We start from the raw sequence: 20,103 nt of genomic DNA on the forward strand, positions 1-20,103 counted from the left end.
CACATGAGCAGGCAGAGCACATACCTCGAGAGGGACGGTGGACACAGGAGGAGGGTTAGGGCAGGGCTCTGTCGTCCGTATCCCATGACGCGGGAGGAGGGTTAGAGTTGGCGGGCGGGGCTCTGTTAAGCATATCCCATGGCCTTAGAGTTGGCGGGCGGGGCTCTGTAAGTTGGTGGGCGTGGCTCTTTGTCTTGCTTGCAGTCAGTGTCTTATGGAGGAATATTTCAGACAAAATTAAATAAATAAATGCGTAAATAAATAAAAGTACTGTGAAATGTGAGCATAAATAAATAAATGTGTCACAAAATATGTTTTTGTTGCTTATTTATTTATTTCATTTTGTCGTAACATTCCTGCAAACCGTCATGAAATACGACTTGAAATAAAACTGTCACTTTCACTCGTCAAAGTTGAGAGGGTGGACTCTAACACGCCCTCTAGTTACTGATTGGCGAATCGAAGCACAAGAATTGATTAGAAAAATGCTTACTACTGCCGATGAAATGGATTCTGCCGAAGATATTACATATTTCAGAGAGAGAATTAAAGATTTATCGAAAGAAATTACAATGTTGGCGGCCCTTTTTAGACTCCGATATACTGTAGATGAAACTATTTTTGAAATTATCGAAGAACAGGTGAAACGGACTCTACTACACTCCAGTTCAGGTGACACAGTTTCCTGCTCTGGACGTCCATCCTTTGACATTCCAGCTGAGTCAATAGAATACTCTACAGCTCTGATCAGTGGCAAAGTTGTTTGAAAAAGTAGCTGCGAATATGCACCTGACTATACTCGTAAAACGAGGGTCAAATTCTCAGTTCAAAATATTAATTGGAGTTGCTTTGGGCATTCCATTTCAAAGTACCTAAACTAATACAGCCGTTGCAGCTTACCGTATATCAAACTGGCTCATTCGCCTTGTGATCGTCTTCTCCGATACACCACATAGATCTGCAATCTGTCGTACTTTTAAACCGCATAACAGAAGGTGTCCTATTGAATCAGCTGGAATGTCAAAGGATGGACGTCCAGAGCAGGGAACTGTGTCACCTAAACTGGAGTGTAATAGAGTCCGTTCCACCTGTTCTTCGATAATTTCAAAAATAGTTTCTTTTATATCGGAGTCTAAAAGGGCCGCCAACATTGTAATTTCTTCCGATAAATCTTTAATTCTCTCTCTGAAATATGTAATATCTTTGGCAGAATCCATTTCATCGGCAGTAGTAAGCATTTTTCTAATCAATTCTTGTGCTTCGATTCGCCAATCAGTAACTAGAGGGTGTGTTAGAGTCCACCCTCTCAACTTTGACGAGTGAAAGTGACAGTTTTATTTCAAGTCGTATTTCATGACGGTTTGCAGGAATGTTACGGACAAAATGAAATAAATAAATAAGCAACAAAAAACATATTTCGTGACACATTTATTTATTTATGCTGTCATTTCATGACATATTTATTTATTTAGGCTCTCATTTCATGACACATTTATTTATTTATGCTCACATTTCACAGTACTTTTATTTATTTACGCATTTATTTATTTAATTTTGTCCGACATATTCCTCCATAGTGTCTTGCGTACCCTTAGTGAATTATATAATAATAATAATAATAATAATAATAATAATAATGTTCTGGTTTTTCAAACATAAAATTGAATTTATTTAAACAAATGTATTTGAGTTGTCCTGACGCACGCAGGAGGTTTTCTGAGATATGTGTAAATGCATCTACGATACCTTAAAATGTGAGGAAGAGTACTCTGACATATGACATATTTTGAATTGAGTTTTTGATATTTACAAGCCGGTCTGCATTTAAAGATATGTGCATTTCAGAATGTGATATCGTTAAATATTAATCTGGCTTTCCTTACAGTAACGTCTTTACACCTGCAAATCAGCAGACCCCGTGACCCTATGTTAGGATATAGCGGGTTGGATAATGACTGACACACATTTAAAACACATGCCGGTTCGAAGTTATTCGTGCGCTGCACACCACGTATTAGCAATCTGGTAAACTACATTGTATTTTAATCGTATTTCATCTGCTCCGATCGTAATCGTTCATTCTAATGAGGCAAAACTAAACACGATCTGCTGAATTAAGTGCCAGATATACTCAACAAAACCCGCATAAACGAAATATCTTCATTATATAAGAATCCCCGCCTCATCGCACGGTAAATCGCTGAAGTAATTTAAAGCGACATTACTACAATTTGCAGAACCTGGTTAAGGCATGCCAACGACCTAACATCTAAAAAATGTACACTATTAAACTTTGCCAAAAATGGATGCACGCTGTTTGACTCTGTGAAGGAGCTGACCTGACCGGCGGCCGGCTTTTCTTCTAATCCGCTCTTTCTCAGGATGCGGACGTTGGCGAAGAATTGTGGGAAATGTAGTTAAATTTTTACCGAAAGGCAGGTTGGAACCACAGTGACTGTACACGATAGCCTTGGTGGGGATTGTAGTTCCAAGTGCTTTGAGAAGACCGTTGCTTATGTAAGTATGCGTGGTTGTCAAGGAAGTTATTAGAACAAAAACAACAACATATTACACAATAATGCGACGAAGGTTTACTGACCATACTCCGTCATATAACGACTTAAAATGATCATCCCTCTAAATCCTCGTCATCACCAAGGCAGCCGTCCCCCTCCAACTCTCAGAAGCCATGACTCAACAAAGCAACCACCCCTCCCCCAACCCCCTCCGATCTATTTTAGTCTGAATATTACTATGACACAGGCAGCCGAGCTTTTCTTAGCTCAAGCGGTATTTTTAGTTTCTCTCGGTGATCATGAATGAGAGGAGAACGCGCAGAGAAAGAGGAGGGGATGCTAGAAATAGCAGGGAGGTAGACGCCAGCAAATACCTCGTACGTCGCACGAGTCGTTTCCGCCCGACACGGTCCAGATGGGGCGCTTTGAATCAGAGCAGGGTACACAACATGACATCCCCTGCCATGGCACCTGGTGCACTCAACTACTATGAGCTTGATGGAGAAAGGCAGGATGCAAAGGCTGAAAAGTACAAATAATCAGTGCTCAGGAAACTGGGAGAGATCTGATATATAAGTGAAAAGGCAAGCTGAATTTTAAACTAAATGATCCAGAAGGTCCCAGGGTGTCTAAAAATGAAGACCATGAAGGCAGCGAACCTAAAAAAGTATTTAACCTGATGCATTAATCTGTTCTTTCCTAGGTATATAATGGACGAGTTGCACCGCATCTGGAGTGTTGTGTGCAGTTCTGGTTACCACAGAACAAACGAGATGGAGCAGCACTTGAAGCTGTGCAGAGGAGAGCAATCAGGTGTATCCCAGAACTTATCGGATAGGTTTGGAATTTTCCAAGACAACTTTATTTATATGCAATCATTGATTAATTAATTAATTTGCTGAGTGCCACTTCTGTAGGTGAATTAGGTAGTCACCTATGGGCATGTTTTTGGGAGGCAGTATTTGGTCAACCATATAAGATGTAGAGAATGGCTTCCAAATGGGGTGACACTGGGTGATCTTTGACTCCTAGCCAGTGACTTTCTTGGCCACTCCCCCTTCCAGCACTACCCTTGCTGTCCAATCTGCTTTTCAATTTGGCATCCACCCACTACGGCCACTTTTCAATCGAATAATCATGTATCACTCGTCTGAAACACCTAAAGACCACCAAATCTCTGCTGTTTTATCTGCAACTAGCCAACCCGCAGCGTACAATACACCGCATAATCAGGTCGGTTTGTTAATGATTTTTATGCACAGGGAGAAAATTAACATTTGAAAAATCGGTAATGTAATAAATCAGCAAGAAAAGCAAAATTGTATCAATGCACGGAACGAACCAATACACAATCGTCCGTGACTGAAAACTGACGGACCACCATCGCTCATGTGCCCACCTCCAACTCGTCACTTGAGTCGTTGTCGTCTTTGCACAGTCCAGATGCACCTGTGACTCACGTAGACTTTCCGTGTTCCTGCAAGAGCATCTAAGAAGACGCATGTTTGTTGCGGATGCAAATTGCTGTATGTAGCGTGTAAAACAGTTTGCTATAGTGCATGCGGTCGTGCGTCGTAACCGAAAACTCGGTTTTTAAAGACTGCTTACTTCATTGTGCTTTAACCTCAGTTGTAAAGGATTGTTTTAAGGATCCCAAGGGATACCCCTCACAAATAGTGATGGGAAGTTCGGATCATTTTACTGACTTGGATATTTGAGTCTCGTTCAGCAAAATGAACGAATAATCTTTCGAGTCATTTCGTTCAATTCTCTTTCCGGCTCAGACTGCATAGGTTAAGCTTATGGGGCTGTCACGTGATGAACGAACGACTCGAACCCGAAGACTCGAGAGATGAACTAATCAATTCTGTTTCCGGCTCAGACTGAGTTGGTTAAGCTTATGGGGCTGTCACGTGATGAACGAACGACTCGAAAAACCAGAAGACTCGAAACAGGTGAATCAATTCCAATACAGAAACTATAGGAAGTTGCGCCAAATGCGCATGCGCGACTGAACGAATCACTCCCAGAGGCGACTCGTTCTTCCCGAGTCACATTAAAGATTCGTTCAAAATAAACGAATCGTTCAAGAACGACCCGTCACTACTCGCAAACCGTTTTACACGCTGCATATGGCGATTCACCTCCGGCGTGGCTCCTTCCTGCGTGCGCCATAGGTGTCTTACTTGTCGGCGGCTTAGTGAATCCACGCCCCTTCTGGCGTGCTTTCCATGGGTGTCTTGCCTTAGTGAATTATATATATAGATAATATGTTTTTGCGATTGGTTTAAATACTCAGTGCTTTGGGTGTCAATGTCAAATTTATTTATATAGCACATTTAAAACAACATAGGAATGCTGTGGCCAATGTGCTTTACAACAATAGAATAAAAGAAAAACATACAATTAACATGAATAACATAAATAGAAATAAAATAAATGAACAAATAAAATAAATAATAATAAGAAGTAAGATTATAGAATCACAATGAGGAAACATCAGTATTACTGAAGGTCACGTAATGCAAGTGAATAGAAGTGAGTCTTTAATCTCGTTTTGAACAGTTCAATTGTAGACGACTCCTTTATGTGAGGGTGAAGATATGGGTAGTTTCCTAAATTATTAAAATAATCCTTTTATTCCTACTTGTTAGAAAATGAACAAATTAGAGTCCCTTTGAGGGTTTTGAGTCAGTTGGCACTGTCTTCCTACCCTGAAGTCCTTCAGATATGGGCACCACCTTCTAGGCTTTGTTTATGACTCACAGAACTGAGTCTACTTCTACCAGCACCAAGTCACGCAGGTCTTGGACTTCTGGCTTTCTTTATTACTGTCTCCTCTCAGCCCATTTCCAGTTGGCACAAACTATCTTGTATTGCTAATTGAAGATATGGCACCTTTTGCCTGGTGCTTGGCAGAAGAGGGATAAGGACATGAATTTTAACTTCCTGAAGCCAACATCTTGATATTCCCATTTTAGCCAAACCCGTAATTTATCACTATACAGTATATGTTAATGTCAATTTATTTATATAGCACATTTAAAACAACATAGGAATGCTGTGGCCAAAGTGCTTTACAATAAAAGAAGAAAAAACATACAATTAACATAAACAGAAATAAAATAAATAATAAATAGAAGTCAGATTACATAATCACAATGAGGAAACCATCAGTATTACTGAAGGTCACGGAATGCAAGTGAATAGAAGTGAGTCTTCAATCTCGTTTTAAACAGTTCAATTGTAGACGACTCCTTTATGTGAGGAGGTAAAGAGTTCCACAGCCGAGGGGCAGCAGCTGTAAAAGCCCTGTCTGTCCCCCTTAGCTTTACACTCGGTACGAGGGACATCAAGAGACAACTGACCAGAAGATCTAAGCACTCTGGATGGCTGCTGTAAAGGACACAATTCAGATAAATAGGCAGGAGCAAACCCGTGTAAAGATTTAAAAACTAGCAACAAGATTTTAAAATCAATTCGAAAACTGACAGGCAACCAGTGTAAAGAAGCTAATATTGGAGAAACAGAATCAGACTTTCTTGCCCCAACCAAAAAGCGAGAGGCAGCATTCTGGACCAACTGTAACCTGCGTATCAGATTTGCTAATCCCGGAATACAGCGAGTTGCAGTAATCGAGTCGAGAAAAAATAAAAGCATGAGCAGCTTTCTCAAGATCCCTAGAAGATAAAACAAGGCTTGATCTTACCTAATAGATGAAGCTGGAAAAAGCAACTCTTGACTACAGAATTAATCTGTTTCTCAAAAGAGAGGTTACTGTCAAAGATAACACCAAGATTGCGGTTTGCAAAAGACAGAGAAAGAGCCGAGAAGTCCAAGACCAATTTGGGCTTTAGCTGATGGACCCACTATAAGCACCTCTGTGTTATTTTGATTCAGATCAAGAAAATTATTAGCCATCCAGGATCTTAGTTCAGAAAGACAGTTGTGCAGTTGATTTATTGCAGAATTGCAGATGGGAATATAAACCTGAGTATCATCAGCATAGCATTGAAAAGAAATGTTAAATTTCCTACAAATAGCTCCAATATGGTGAAGGTATATAGTTAATAAAATAGGACCCAAAATGGATCCCTGAGGAACACCATATTTAAGAGGAGCAGTAGACGAAAAAGAGGAATTTAAAGTCACTGAAAAGTGTCTACCAGTTACATATCACCTGAACCAGTTAAGAGCAGCCCCTTTAAGCCCAACAAGATGTTCAAGCCTCAACAGCAATATCTCATGGTCAATAGTGTCAAAGGCAGCGGACAGGTCAAGGAGGACAAGGGCCTGAGTCAGTAATAATAGAGATGTCATTAAATACTTTAAGGAGGGCCGTCTCACCACCATGATAACGCCTAAAGTGTTTCACTTTTTCCTAAACTGAAAAAAAAAAATGGGATTGAATGACAAAATTGATTTTGCCACGTTCAATTTTGTTCTAAAGTGAAGTATTGTTTACAAATTTTAGAAATGGTTTGTCTGTGAATGAAACTTACAGTGGGGCTTAAGGGTACACCAGTCCAGACATGAAGATCAAATCCTTAAAACTTACTAAATATGAGGGACGTTCAAAAATTTTCCGCACTTTTATATTTTCATTGGAAATGGTGAAGGCAGGAGGAATAATAATTGGGCATTAAAAAGTTAGTACGACACTGGGAAAATTGCATCGTAAATGAAGGTGACTATGAAGAAAAGTGATGTCATTTGTCATTTTAAAAAGTGCGGAAACGTTTTGAACGTCCCTCGTACATCAATTTTTCAAGACAAAAATGTTATAGAGTATTCATCAAATATTGCAAAACAGCATATCCATGTTGCTTTATTAAGATAAAAAAACAAAAGCAAACCATTGGCACTTCAGCCATTTCAAAAGGGGACAAGTTGTGTGCGTCACTTTGCCGTTCATCTACTTCCATGTGGATTCACCTTGGAAAGCCATCTCTATGCCATCTGTATTGACATTATTGAATAGCGATGAGACATTAATGGACAATAGACAGTAGACAATAGACATTATTAGTCAATAATAACTGAAAAAGGGAAATCTGTTCATTGCCGGCTGAATACACACATGCACACACCCACAAAAACACACTGACCACTTTAGCCATGCCACTATATATTGTGGAACTGGCCCCAGACAATGACAGACAGACATCGTTAGTTCACCAAACACACGTTTATTTACACAAATATTTACAATTCCTTTAGTGCACGTCCCAGTGCCTCCAGCACCGATCCCCCAATGTCCAGGCCTCACAGTCACCAAATGCCTCCACTCCACTCTCGAGCTCCGTCCTCTTCCACTCGACTCTTGCTGATGACGGAAGGGAGGCGGCCCCTTAAATAGCAACCCGGATGGGCTCCAGCTGCTTTCCTGGCAATCCCCTGCGGACACACCCCCTGGCACCTGGAAGCCCTCCGGGTGTCCCCAGTCTTCTTCCTGGTGTGGCAGAAGTGCTGAGGTCCAAGGTTCTTCAGGCACCGGGTCGCCGCCTGGTGGCGGCCATGGGCCCCTACAGGGTTGGGCTTCCATGCTCTCTACCCGAGGCCACCAACAAAACCAGGGCGGTCACCCCCTTGTGGTCTGGAGGAAGCACAAGCCCTCCTCCAGTCCTCCTGGGTGTCCCAGCTGGGCTCCACCCCCCAGCCACATACGACAATATGTATAAATATGAAAGATCTTCAGGATCAGGTTACGGGCCATGCTCAACAGAGTACTGTAGGGTCACTTCTGGCGTTTATGGGATCTTCAGGTCATGCTATAAAAATGCCAGTTTCAGATGATCAAACTCTTTAGGAAAATGGATGCCCAAACTTTGGAATTTAAAGTAAGTAATTTGTTTTCTTTCAGAAAAGTTTACCAAATATTTTTTTCATACTATGACACATGATCATAGCCTTTCAGAAAACAGGTGTGATTTCCGCTTGAATTGGATTAATGTACTTGCTGCATGAACATAGTAATGGTTGCTTGCTTTGACTGCATAGACAACTGTAGAGAAGTTGGAATAAGGAGTGGAAGGTGCCTTTAAAAAAAAGTGTAGATGACAACAGAAGTCAAGAAAGAATCAGAGAGAAGAAGGGCGTCAGAAAGAGTAAGGGAAGATTGAAAGGCTTATTGAATGGGCCTAATAGTGAAGGAGAGCCTTTTAGCCAGGACACTTGCGATGGAGACTAATACTGTAGGTAGGGTGGAGGGGTTGAGTGCAATGATGAAGCCTGGAACCTCTTAAAACCTCTGTACCTGCTTATAGTTGTTACAAATGAGTCATTAATAATTATATAATACACATGCAATCTAATAATTCGCTTAATGTGCCAATGGAGATTGCAAAGCAGTAGGATGAAATCTACAGAATTGTATTCCCTGTGTTAGGAGTAGTGCGCCTCTGTACACGTGATTCACCCATTTTTATGCTATCATAGCCATCATTTGATAATCCTTACAGACACATCCTCCCATAACAGTACCACCATAAAATAACAACCCTGAGCACCAAGTGTTTTTTTTTTTTTAATTTATAAATGTGTTCGGTCATGTGTGGTGGCATTCTGGTTATTGCTGATGCATCACCACTACTGAGCCCCTTGTCTCTGTTCTTTCTGTGTTTCTGGGCTCCTTCTGTTGAAGGGCTGAGTCAGTGTGCATGTGTATGATGAAAATTGATTAGAGACCTGATTATGGCTCTACAGCCAACAATTTCAATTGTGATTATAATGCTGGCACCCAATGATGTTTTTGGTATGAAAATTCTGGTGGGAAACATGCAGACCTGGGAGAGGGAAAGATACCCTGCATCAGAAGGGAGAAGTCAGCCCTAAAATGAACCCATGTATTGGGGATGTGGCGTGAAATTCTTGTCCATATGTGTGTTTGGGTTTATTCTTGGTTTTAAATTGTGAAAGATTGATTCCTTCAGGTTTCAAAATTGAAAAATCTTCCTATTGTGGCATGACAGTCCTAATGACATCACACATGTATAAGGTGGGTCTGCCTCCCTAGGCGCTACCTAAAGAGAGACAATTAAATTGAATTAACTTATTAAAGAAGGAAATACAATTACAGTGTAATCAATGAAAAGAAGGATGTAGTGACTAATGAAATATGTGATGTGAAATGTTGATTGAAATCTGCTCCACCAAAATAGTTTAAAGAAAGTGTTTTAAAGAAGAAGATAGGGCATCCGCAAGTAAATAACAACGAGCAAAGCAAGCAGCATGACGGGTCGGGCAGAGTGTGGGCATGAAGTGATGATCGGTGACAGAGCCTTCGAGTGGTGGTGGCAGTGACAAATAAGCGTGGCTGCTCCGATCTCTAGCAGCTCAATAAATTGACACTGAAGACGGGGTACGATAGAGAAAGATAACAAGTGAAACTCGCTGACCTACGGTCCTAAAATAAAATTTAAACAACAGTGAACTCTCCACCTGTTGTTTACAAATGTAAGGACTTTCACTTCTTTATAAATTCTGAACACGTATGTAACATGTCTTGAGGGATTATTACCAATACTGAAGAGTGTTACGTTTAACAGCTTACTTGGTTACATTAACACATTATTTATGAAAAGAGAAACTAAATATGTTCTGATGTTAGATCACAGATAAATAGACTGGAATTAATTTGGAAAATATAAAGTAGAGAGGCACATGGGTTTCATATTGTGAATGTAAATGTAAAGATACGGAAACTTTAGGAAATGTAACTAAGATTTGAGCCTTAAACAGAAACATCATAAGCAGGAAAGCCGTTTGATTAGCTTTTCTTTTCGTTTTGGTGTGACCTGTTTTGCTTTGTATTTCAGTAAAAGTTTTAAATTGAGGACACATACTGTGGAATCTTTGTTAACACAACATACTTAATGCCAGAACCTTGCCAGTAGTCAAAGAATTTCAGAAACATCATAAAACACGGCTGAAATGGTTATTAGCTATAACAATATTATATTGCCTTATCACTGTGAATTGGAGTGAGCTGGTTTAGAACATTAATGGATATATAAAGAAAAGGAAGAGTGCTGATGCATTACTGCTGAAAACAAGTTATGTTGTTTGTAGCAAAATGTTTATACATATAGTCATAGTGCTATACAGCTGTAAGCATAGTGAAGGCACTATCTGGAGCTATATCTTATATATACAAGCAGTCCCCGGGTTACGTACGAGATAGGGACTGTAGGTTTGTACTTAAGTTGAATTTGTATGTAAGTCAGAACTGGTACATTATTTTAATAAATGCTATTGTTGACCGACTGTAACCAAGTGCTCTGCCAATGAATGATGGAGTTTCACCTCTCTCTGACCTTTGTATTATTTCTACTTTATGATGGTTTTTCTGTTTTTTACTGTATCACCAGCACTTGCATCAGATTTGTGTTTCAGAGACATTGTTGAAGGGTGAAGACAAAAGGCTAAGATGAGCTCTTCTGCACAGCACTGTACACGCTATCACAGCAGGAAGGCACCCGTCGTCAACACGTCTCATGTACTGACAAGAGACATGTTATGTGCGTAACAGTAAAAGCAGGCTTGCTATTGAGAAAGAATGGTGGTGGCTAGGGGCGATTCACCATTCGCTCACCACACAGTCACCTCCACTACAGTATGCTTCCTGAAGCATCTGCCCACCGAGAATGAAAACGGTGCGTTCAAAGGTAGGTAGTGACTCGCCCACCACTGCCCCCATTCAACAGGCAGCCACCAGATGCACACTACAATGCTTCCCCCCTCCGCCCCATTCACCTTCACCCATTCACCGCTTGCAGCAATACCAGCCACCCACTGAGAACGAACGGGCCAGCCATGTGTGATGGGCAGTGAAACGCCCCCCTCTGCTCCATCCAACCTGCATCTAGTGAGGAGCAATAACTGCGGCGGCACAGTGGGCGGGCAGTGAAACACCCCATCAAGCCTCCGTCCTGCACATGAGCGATAGCTATGACTATGGACGACGGATCACCGCTTGCCGCTGGGAGACGCCCAAGGGACTCTACACTGCGTGAGCAGCTAAATCGCCCCCCTCCAGCCTCCGTCCAGCCACCGCTTGCAGCGTCCCCAGGCCAAAGATGACAGAGCGGTAGTTACTGGGGCGCATGAGTCGCAACTGCATCCCCGTTCATAAGTCATACGTCAGATGTCCATAACCTGGGGACCACCTGTAAATGTCTACGTGTGGAAGTGTGCGTGCCTGTCTATCCGGCCCAGAAGTGTGAGGCTACAGCATGAAGCTCAAAGAAAGCAACTCTGTCGTCAAAGTGAAACCGCCGAGAAAAGAGAGAAACTCACTTAGCCACTAATACACAAGCGAGGTGAGCACATCGGCAAAACGAAACCTCAGAGGAGAGGGAAACCCACTTAGCTGCTGATAGAAAATGGAGGCGAGTATATTGGCAAAAAAAAACCGCAGAGAAAAGAAAATCTTAACCGCGTAACCACTAATGCACAACGGATGCGATTGATTGATTGAAGTGCAAGATTCCATGGTTTCTACGAGTCCAGGCTTTTTACAGCAGGCCTTACACAGCTAGTATATATAAAAAATGCAACGTCTGTCTGTATGTCTGGCCTCATTTCACGAGAGAACTACTTAATGGATTTAGATCAGGTTTTTTTCTGTTATTTGCTCGAATGCTGATTTTGCGAGTTCTCTCATCGCGTTAAGCATCATAGTTTGCTTCCGGTACCGATTTATTTGCGCAAATCTGAGAGACACAAAGCTGGCTGAGGGGAGGGCGGTGGGGCCCTCCTCAGTCACATGCCAAACTCCATTTAAATAATAATAATAATAATACATTTTATTTATACAAGGCGCCTTTCAGAGAACTCAAGGACACCGAACAAACAATAAATAAATAAATAAATAAATAAATACAAAACACAATTATAAACAACTTAAAACATCAGAAAATCTAAAAATTAAAACCAAACAAAACCACTATAATTTGGAGGAAGAAGAAAAAGCCATTTTAAACAAATGTGTTTTAAGTTTACATTTGAAAGATGAATATGATTTGATATTTCGGAGATCTGCAGGTAATGAGTTCCAGTGCTTGGGAGCAGAACGGCTGAAAGCTCTGCTCCCCATGGTGGTTAGACGGGAGGGAGGAACGGTCAGATGGGTGGAGGAAGAGGATCTAAGGTTACGGGAGGGAATGGCAACATGTAGAAGGTCAGACAGATATGGAGGTGCGAGGTTATGGATGGACTTAAAAGTTAGTAGCAGAATCTTAAAATCAATACGAAACTTGAGCGGAGCCAATGAAGCTGCTGCAAGACCGGAGTAATATGGTGAAAAGATGGGATTCCAGTGATGATACGTGCTGCAGAATTCTGGACTAACTGAAGCTTGTGAAGAGATTTATTAGGGAGACCAAAGAGGAGTGAATTGCAGTAGTCCAGCCGAGAAGTGACAAGACTATGAACAAGAATGGCAGTAGTATGAGGAGTGAGGGAGGGACGAATGTGATTAATATTACGTAAGTGAAAGTAAGCAGACCGGGTGATGTTATTAATGTGACATTGGAAAGATAGAGTACTGTCGAGGATGACACCCAGACTCTTGACCTGAGATGATGGGGAAACAACAGAGCTATCAATAATAAAAGAAAAATTATTGGTTTTGGATAATGATGATTTTGAACCAATGAGGAGAACCTCAGTTTTATCACTGTTTAATTTAAGAAAATTTGAAGAGAACCAGGATTTAATTTCAGAAATGCAATCAATAAGTGAGGGTGGTGGAAAAGAGGAGGTGGGTTTACCAGCAAGGTAGAGCTGGGTGTCATCAGCATAACAGTGAAAATTAATGTTATATTTGCTAAAAATATTGCCAAGGGGAAGAAGGTAAATAATAAAAAGAAGAGGCCCCAGGACAGAGCCTTGGGGCACACCAGAAGTAACAGCGGTGGGTTGGGATGTGAAAGTTTTAAGCTGTATGAACTGAGTGCGGCCTGAAAGGTAAGATCTAAACCAATCAAGTGGAGTGTGAGTAATGCCAATCAAAGATAATCTATTAAGGAGAGTGGTATGACAAAAAGTATCAAAGGCCGCACTCAGATCAAGAAGGATGAGAATAGTGATTAGACCAGAATCAGCAGCCATAAGGAGGTCATTGGTAATTTTAACAAGTGCCGTTTCTGTACTATGAAGGGGGCGAAAACCAGACTGGACCTTCTCATATAGATTATTGTGAGACAAGTGGGTGTGAAGTTGGATAGCTACTATTTTTGCAAGAATTTTGGAGATAAAGGGCAAGTTAGAAATGGGGCGAAAATTATTGAAATTAGTAGGATCACAACCAGGTTTTTTTAATATTGGGGTTATAGCAGCAGTTTTGAAAGATGAGGGAATAATACCAGTAGTAACAGAAGAGTGAATGATGGCAGAAATAAGAGGGACTAGAGAGGGGAGGCAGGCTTTAACCAAAACTGTAGGCAGGGGGTCCAGCTGACAAGTAGATGACTTGGATTTGCAGATGAGATCTGAGATTTCAGAGGAAGTGGGAAGCTGGAAAGAAGAGAAAGAGTGAATAGGTGAGTGTAGTTCAGAAGAAATACAGAAAGGATCTGGACCAAGGTGCTGATGTATCTTTTGGATTTTGGTCAGTCTACCTCTCACCACGTGTTGGAGCGTACCTTGCCTCTGCTTAACTAGCAATTCTTGTTTGTTCAACAGATATTATCATCTACAGATTGTTAAGGAGTACCGTTTGACGTTTTAGAAAGAGAGATCAGAGCTATGTGTGTTTCAGAGGGTAGTTGCTCATTGACAGAGATATCACAGGCATGTGCTTTTGACACTCTCCCGTCAGAGCTGAACACAGTCAGATACAGTGCCAACATTTGACGTTGGAGCGGACCTACCTTCCACTTAGCCAGAATTATATATTTTTTTTTATTGATTTTTAAAGTTTGTCTTGTTTCACTACTATATAGGCAGAGCCACAGGGGACACATAGTTAATTATAATTAAGAATGTAATATTAAGAGGATATTTTTTTGAATCAATAATCATAATAATATATAATGTTAATAATAATAATAATAATAATAATAATAATAATTAATAAATATAAGTTAATAATAATGTTAGTAGTAAAACTTATAGGAAAGATAAGAAAAACAAAATATTAAAGAGGGCTGTGCATTGGCAGCTCTCTTTTAGAGTTTCAGAGTCCAGTTGTGGTCCGTGTGCACTTTCTCCCTTTTCCTGGATGAGTTTTCGGCAATCCAAGCCGAAATAAGTCCCAATACAGAATCCAAAATAATCTGGGTGAAAACACAGCAACAGGGTTAAATTTCTAAAATATACAAAGGGCACAAGCACAACAAAACAGAAATAGCTCACCAACTCCAGAGTGCATTTGCAATGAACCACCAGAAACTGTGGGAGACCCTGCAGATTAGCAGGGCAGTTACTGGCAGTGTTTGTTAAGTGGCAGCTCCCCTTACGGAATCACCCACAAAATACATGGAACATAACAAAAGCAGCTCATATACTTTCACGCATGGTTGTCTGAAGTTTGCCTTCAGGGCCCATCAGAGTTAAGCACTATCACCCTGGGAAACAAGGGGGCACTGTTGTTAACAGAATCATCTGTTCTTTATCCTACTGCCCTGAGAAACGGCCCAATAAGGGCAACTGACTCTGCCCTTTCTGGTCCTTCCACTATGAAGCTGAGATGCTCCCAGCTGCTCTCATTCTGGAGAGCTCCCACCCCAGTACTGACCAACGTACAGGGCCTTGAACCATCCTGATTGTTTCTGTTTTATGCTATTTTGAGTTCTTTTGCTAATCTATATGCCATCAAGCGCTAGTTTAATTTTTTTACACTGCAAATATTAAAAGGAGTGACCTGGTTTGTGCATTTCCTTTTAGACCAGTGTATTACCACGGTTGACAACAATACATTGACAAAACCAAAAATAAAGAATGACACACATAATCAACATAAAAACAATCAAAACTTAACAAAAGGGACATAAAGCATGAATTTGAACCCCTGCTATGGGAGGAACCCTGGCTGAGATATAACATAGGACACATATAGTATAAGGAAATACACAAAAAGTAATAAACTCGAGAGGAAACAGAAAGAAGTCAGCAACAAAAAATAAGGGAAAAACAAAGAAAATAAGACATAAGTCAAAGCTGAAGCACCAGAGTAGTCCCGACACAGCCATTTTGAATGGTTTGAACCTGCGATCCTGTATGGTTGCTAGAAGTTTTATTTTTGAATTTTATTTCTTCTGGCAGCCATCTTGATTACCTTGAGTGAACTGTAGCTTGTTCCAGTTGCCCAGGGTAACCTTTCCTGTCGTTGGTGGGGCATATCCTTTTGAGTTGTTCATTCACTGGGAATTACAGCGGTAGGTTAAATTAGCTGCCCACTTTACTGTGTCTTTATCTGAGCTGCAGATGCAAACAAAGCCTTTGCTAAAATCTATCCTGAATATTTCTTACTTTCTGAGTTAATCTCTTGAGCTCCTGATTTTTGTTTTGTCCTTCTGACTTTGATTTTCATCTTGCTGTTTGGCTTTGACCAAAAGGGCTGTGGTCTTGGTGGTCAGGAAAGCAAAAACCCAGGTGTGGAAGGAGTTCAGAAAGTGATCATGGAAAGTGACCATTGATCAAAGAGGTTCTGGCAAACCATCGGGTGAATCAGAGAGAGAAGCAAAGGATTCACCTGGCTTTTCTCAGCAATGCTGGAGAAGTGCTGACCTGGATGGAGTATTTTGTCTGGCAGTGGAAGGAACGCTTGAGGAGCTCCTAAACTCGATGGACAGGCCCTCTGTGGAGAAGACAGAGCCATAAGCTAATGGGGGATCAGTGTCCATTTCCCTGAGGGAGGTCATTGGGGTAGATAAGCAATTCTGCAGTGGTAAGGCCCCAGGGTGGGATGAGATCTGCCTAGAAATGCTGAAGCCTCTGGACATTGTTTGACTGTCCTGGCTGGCACACCTGTTCAATGTTGCATGGTCATTGGGAGCTGTGTTTCTGGAGTGGCAGACCAGGATGGTGGTCCCCATTTTTAGAAAGTGTTTCAGGAGGGTGTGCTTCAACTATCGGGGGGATCACACTCCTGAGCCTACCAGAGAAAGCTTATGCCAGGGTACTAGAAAGGAAACTCCGCCTAGTCATGGAACCTTCAATCCAGGAGGAGAAAAGTGGATTCTGTCTTGGCCATGGAATGGTGGACCAGCTCTTTATCCTCACTAGGATTCTGGAGGGGGCACAGGAGTACGCCCAATTGGTCTACATGTGTTTTGTGGACTTAGAGAAGGTGTATGACTGTGTTCCTCAAGTGATGCTGTAGGGGGTGCTGGGAGAGTATTCTGTTCCAGGGCCCCTAATGAGGGCTAGTCAGTCCCAGTAAGAGCTGTGTCCACATACTCGGATAAACATCAGCACTGTTTTCAGTGGGTGTGGGACTCCACTCAACTGTGCATTGCCTCCTATCCTGTTTGTGGTTTTCATGGACAGGATATCAAGACACGGTCAGTAAGGGGAGGGGGTCCAGTTCAGTGACCTTTGAATAGTGTCACTGCTTTTTGCAGATGACATGGTCCTGTTGGCTTCATCAGGGTGCAAATTCCAGCACTCACTGGGACAGTTTGTGACCAAGAGCAAAGCGGCTGGTATGAGGATTAGCAACTTCAAATTTGAGGTCATGGTCCTCAGTAAGAAAAAGGCAGACTGTCCTCTCCAAGTGGGAGGTGAATCAATTCCTTAAGTGGAATAGCTTAAGTATCTCAGGGTCTTGTATACGATTGAAGGGAAAAGGGATGGTGAGATTGACAGATGGATTGGGGTGATGAGTGCAGTTATGGGGTCCCTATGCCAATCTGTATTGGTGAAGAAGGAGCTGAGTCAGAAGGCGAAGCTCTTGCTTTATTATTCGAACTACGTCCCTACCCTCAACTATGATCATGACCTTTGGGTAATGACTGAAAGAAAAACATCACTAGTACAAGTGGTCGAAATAAGCTTTCTCTGTAAGGTGGCTGGGCTCTCCCTTAGAGGCAGGGTGAGAAGCATCGACCTCCATGAGAGGTGCTGAGTAGAGCCGCTGACCTTCTCATCGGGAGGAGCAAATTGAGGTGATTCGAACATCTGATACAAATGACCCCCCTGATGCTTCCCTGTGGAAGTTTTACGGCCACAAACAGTCTGGAGGAGACCCTGGGGAAGACCCAGGACTTACTGGGAGGATTATATTTACCAGATGGCCAGGGAATGCCATAATATTGTGTGGCTCGGGAAAAGGACATTTGGGCCTCAGTGCTAAAACTGCTGCTCTCACGACCCAGCTTCAGATAAGCAATGGATAATAAATGAATGAATGTTTGGCCTCAGAGTTTCTGCTCTTTTTGATTTGACGCTAATGACCCATTTCTTCTTCACGTCTCTGTCTCTCTTGGTTTGCCCCTTAAAAGTCTTGTCGGTTTACAAAAATTACATCAGGCAGATGATGTACCAATAACTATGGCGATCATGATATATACTGTAAGATGTCTGCTCACATTAGGCTGCGTCTTCTAAATCTCTCCTCCGTCTTTGACAAAATTGGATCATCCTTGCCACCCTCTGTGACCTTCGCATCACTAAGACCACTCTCAGGTGGTTTAAGTCCTACTTCTTGCATAGAGCCAAACGTGTTTTGGGTGTGAAAAAAAATGTGAAGAGAGCATCAGGCAAGCATGAGGGTGCCCTAAGGATCAATGCCAGGGCATCCACCTCCCCTTCTCTCTATACACCTCCTCAATATCTTCCAGTCCCATTTTTTTTTTTCTATTAGTACTATACTGATAATACACAACTCTACCCATCATTCCTACTCTAGAAGACCACATGGTATCAGCTAGAAAATCTGTATGTATCACTGATTCTGCAGCCTAGGTGAAGGGGTACCATTTCCACCTCAATCTGGCAAATAAGAACTTTCTTGTTATCTCAGCTCCTTAGTCTATTCAACACCCCATTTCTATTCAACTTGTCCAGCCTTCTAGCAGTCCCCGTGGTATCCAGCAGGGCTGTGGATAAAAACTCCATTGACCATGATTCCCTGCTGGCATTCAGGGTACCTCCATGCTGCAGGGAGGGCTCCATCTGGTGGCCTGGGGGTAATGGCTGGGATGACTGGCCATATACCACACATTACAAATATGGCAATGTCTAAACACTCACTCTCCCTTGGTGGATAAATCTATCTCTCAAGTAGTAGCGTGGCTAGCCCAAGTTTTACTGGTTCTCTTGCCTCTGATGGAGGAGCGCAGGAATCATCGGGTAGCGGTGTTCTTTCATTGGATTGGCTTTCTCAGCACTGATTTAGCTGTGGAATGGCCAATAGGGGGAGGGTTTGATGGCTGGAGCTGGGTCTCCAGCACTCAGAACAAATCCAAATCCTATTATGTGATATCATCTACTGTTAAATTCTGCTCTGTACTTGTAATATTTTTATTTTTATACTGTATTGAGGATTACTCGTGTTCTATTCTGTGTATTGTATTGTATCGACTCCCTTCTTTTTGACACACACTGCACACCCAACCTGCCTGGAAAGGGGTTTCTTTTTGAACTGCCTTTCCCAAGGTTTCTTTCATTTTTTTTTCCTACAAGGGCTTTTTTTGGAGTTTTTCCTTGTCTTCTTAGACTGTCAAGACTGGGGGGCTGTCAAGGCAGGACATGTTATAGCCCATTGTGACACTTCTTGTGTGATTTTGGGCAACACAAAATAAATTGTATTGTATGTATTGTATTTTACTTTGACTTCTGATTAATGTCTTGACCTTTGGTTTCTGGTCAGCTAGTGTCAAACATGTGGGCATAGGAAGTGATTTATGGGTCTGTGCTGGACAAATATGGATAAGGATTGTGTCACCACCACTAATTTTTAATCTGTTTGTTTCCTTAGAATACAAAAGGAGAAAATCCTGGAGGTCCACTGATGCCACTTCCCTGCCGGCCAAAGCCATGTCACTTTCTGTCACAGCAGTGTATAACCGAGAGTCTCACCAGTAGTCTGCATTCATTCAAGGACCAACTTTGGAGGAACACAGAGCTCCAAACCTCTGAAGTATATTTTCAGGACACAAGTAAAACAATAATTGTTCTTTGTGTACAACCATGCTTTATATTTGTCCAATGGACACTGTTTTATCTTGGTAGAGTAATATATATATTGCTCTACTTTCCCCTATTGTATTATTAATATGCAGCCTTAGAATGCCTAATCTCACAGATTTATCACTGTTTATAAGATATTATTTTATATAACTTCTCTCCACCTTCCCTTCTATATCTATAACCTCAGGCAATTAGATGTAGTAAAAAGACAAGCAGAAGTTAAGTTACACATAAAATAATGTATTACTGATAATATTCATAAATAATAACAAAATGCAAAGTACATTTGAATATTGGCAACCATACAACCTGATAAAATGGTGATGTGTAATTCAGGTGGCACACAAACTTGTAGTTACTTAAAATGTCTCTAGTTAAGGCATCGTTGGTACTCAGCTTTCAGCCAGATGTCTGGTCAATATGGCTGCTGAGCTGTGCTCTTCATTGTGTT

General features: G+C 41.5%; 2 long non-coding RNA genes across 2 annotated transcripts in view; one reads left to right on the forward strand and one right to left on the reverse strand.

Annotated features, from left to right (window-relative positions):
• The window catches only part of LOC120538727, a 39,851-nt gene extending 37,454 nt beyond the window's left edge, over positions 1 to 2,397 (reverse strand). The window contains exons 1-2 of the long non-coding RNA XR_005635507.1: positions 2,340 to 2,397; positions 25 to 211 (exon numbers count right to left, since the gene is read on the reverse strand). This is a non-coding gene — a long non-coding RNA (uncharacterized LOC120538727). The remainder of the gene's footprint in view (positions 1 to 24; positions 212 to 2,339) is intronic.
• Positions 2,398 to 2,458: 61 nt separating this feature from the next.
• LOC120538726 overlaps positions 2,459 to 20,103 on the forward strand; it is a 47,686-nt gene continuing 30,041 nt past the window's right edge. The window contains exons 1-3 of the long non-coding RNA XR_005635506.1: positions 2,459 to 2,517; positions 3,220 to 3,354; positions 19,441 to 19,621. This is a non-coding gene — a long non-coding RNA (uncharacterized LOC120538726). The remainder of the gene's footprint in view (positions 2,518 to 3,219; positions 3,355 to 19,440; positions 19,622 to 20,103) is intronic.

Source organism: Polypterus senegalus, chromosome 11, assembly GCF_016835505.1.
Source record: "Polypterus senegalus isolate Bchr_013 chromosome 11, ASM1683550v1, whole genome shotgun sequence".
NCBI lineage: Eukaryota > Metazoa > Chordata > Cladistia > Polypteriformes > Polypteridae > Polypterus > Polypterus senegalus.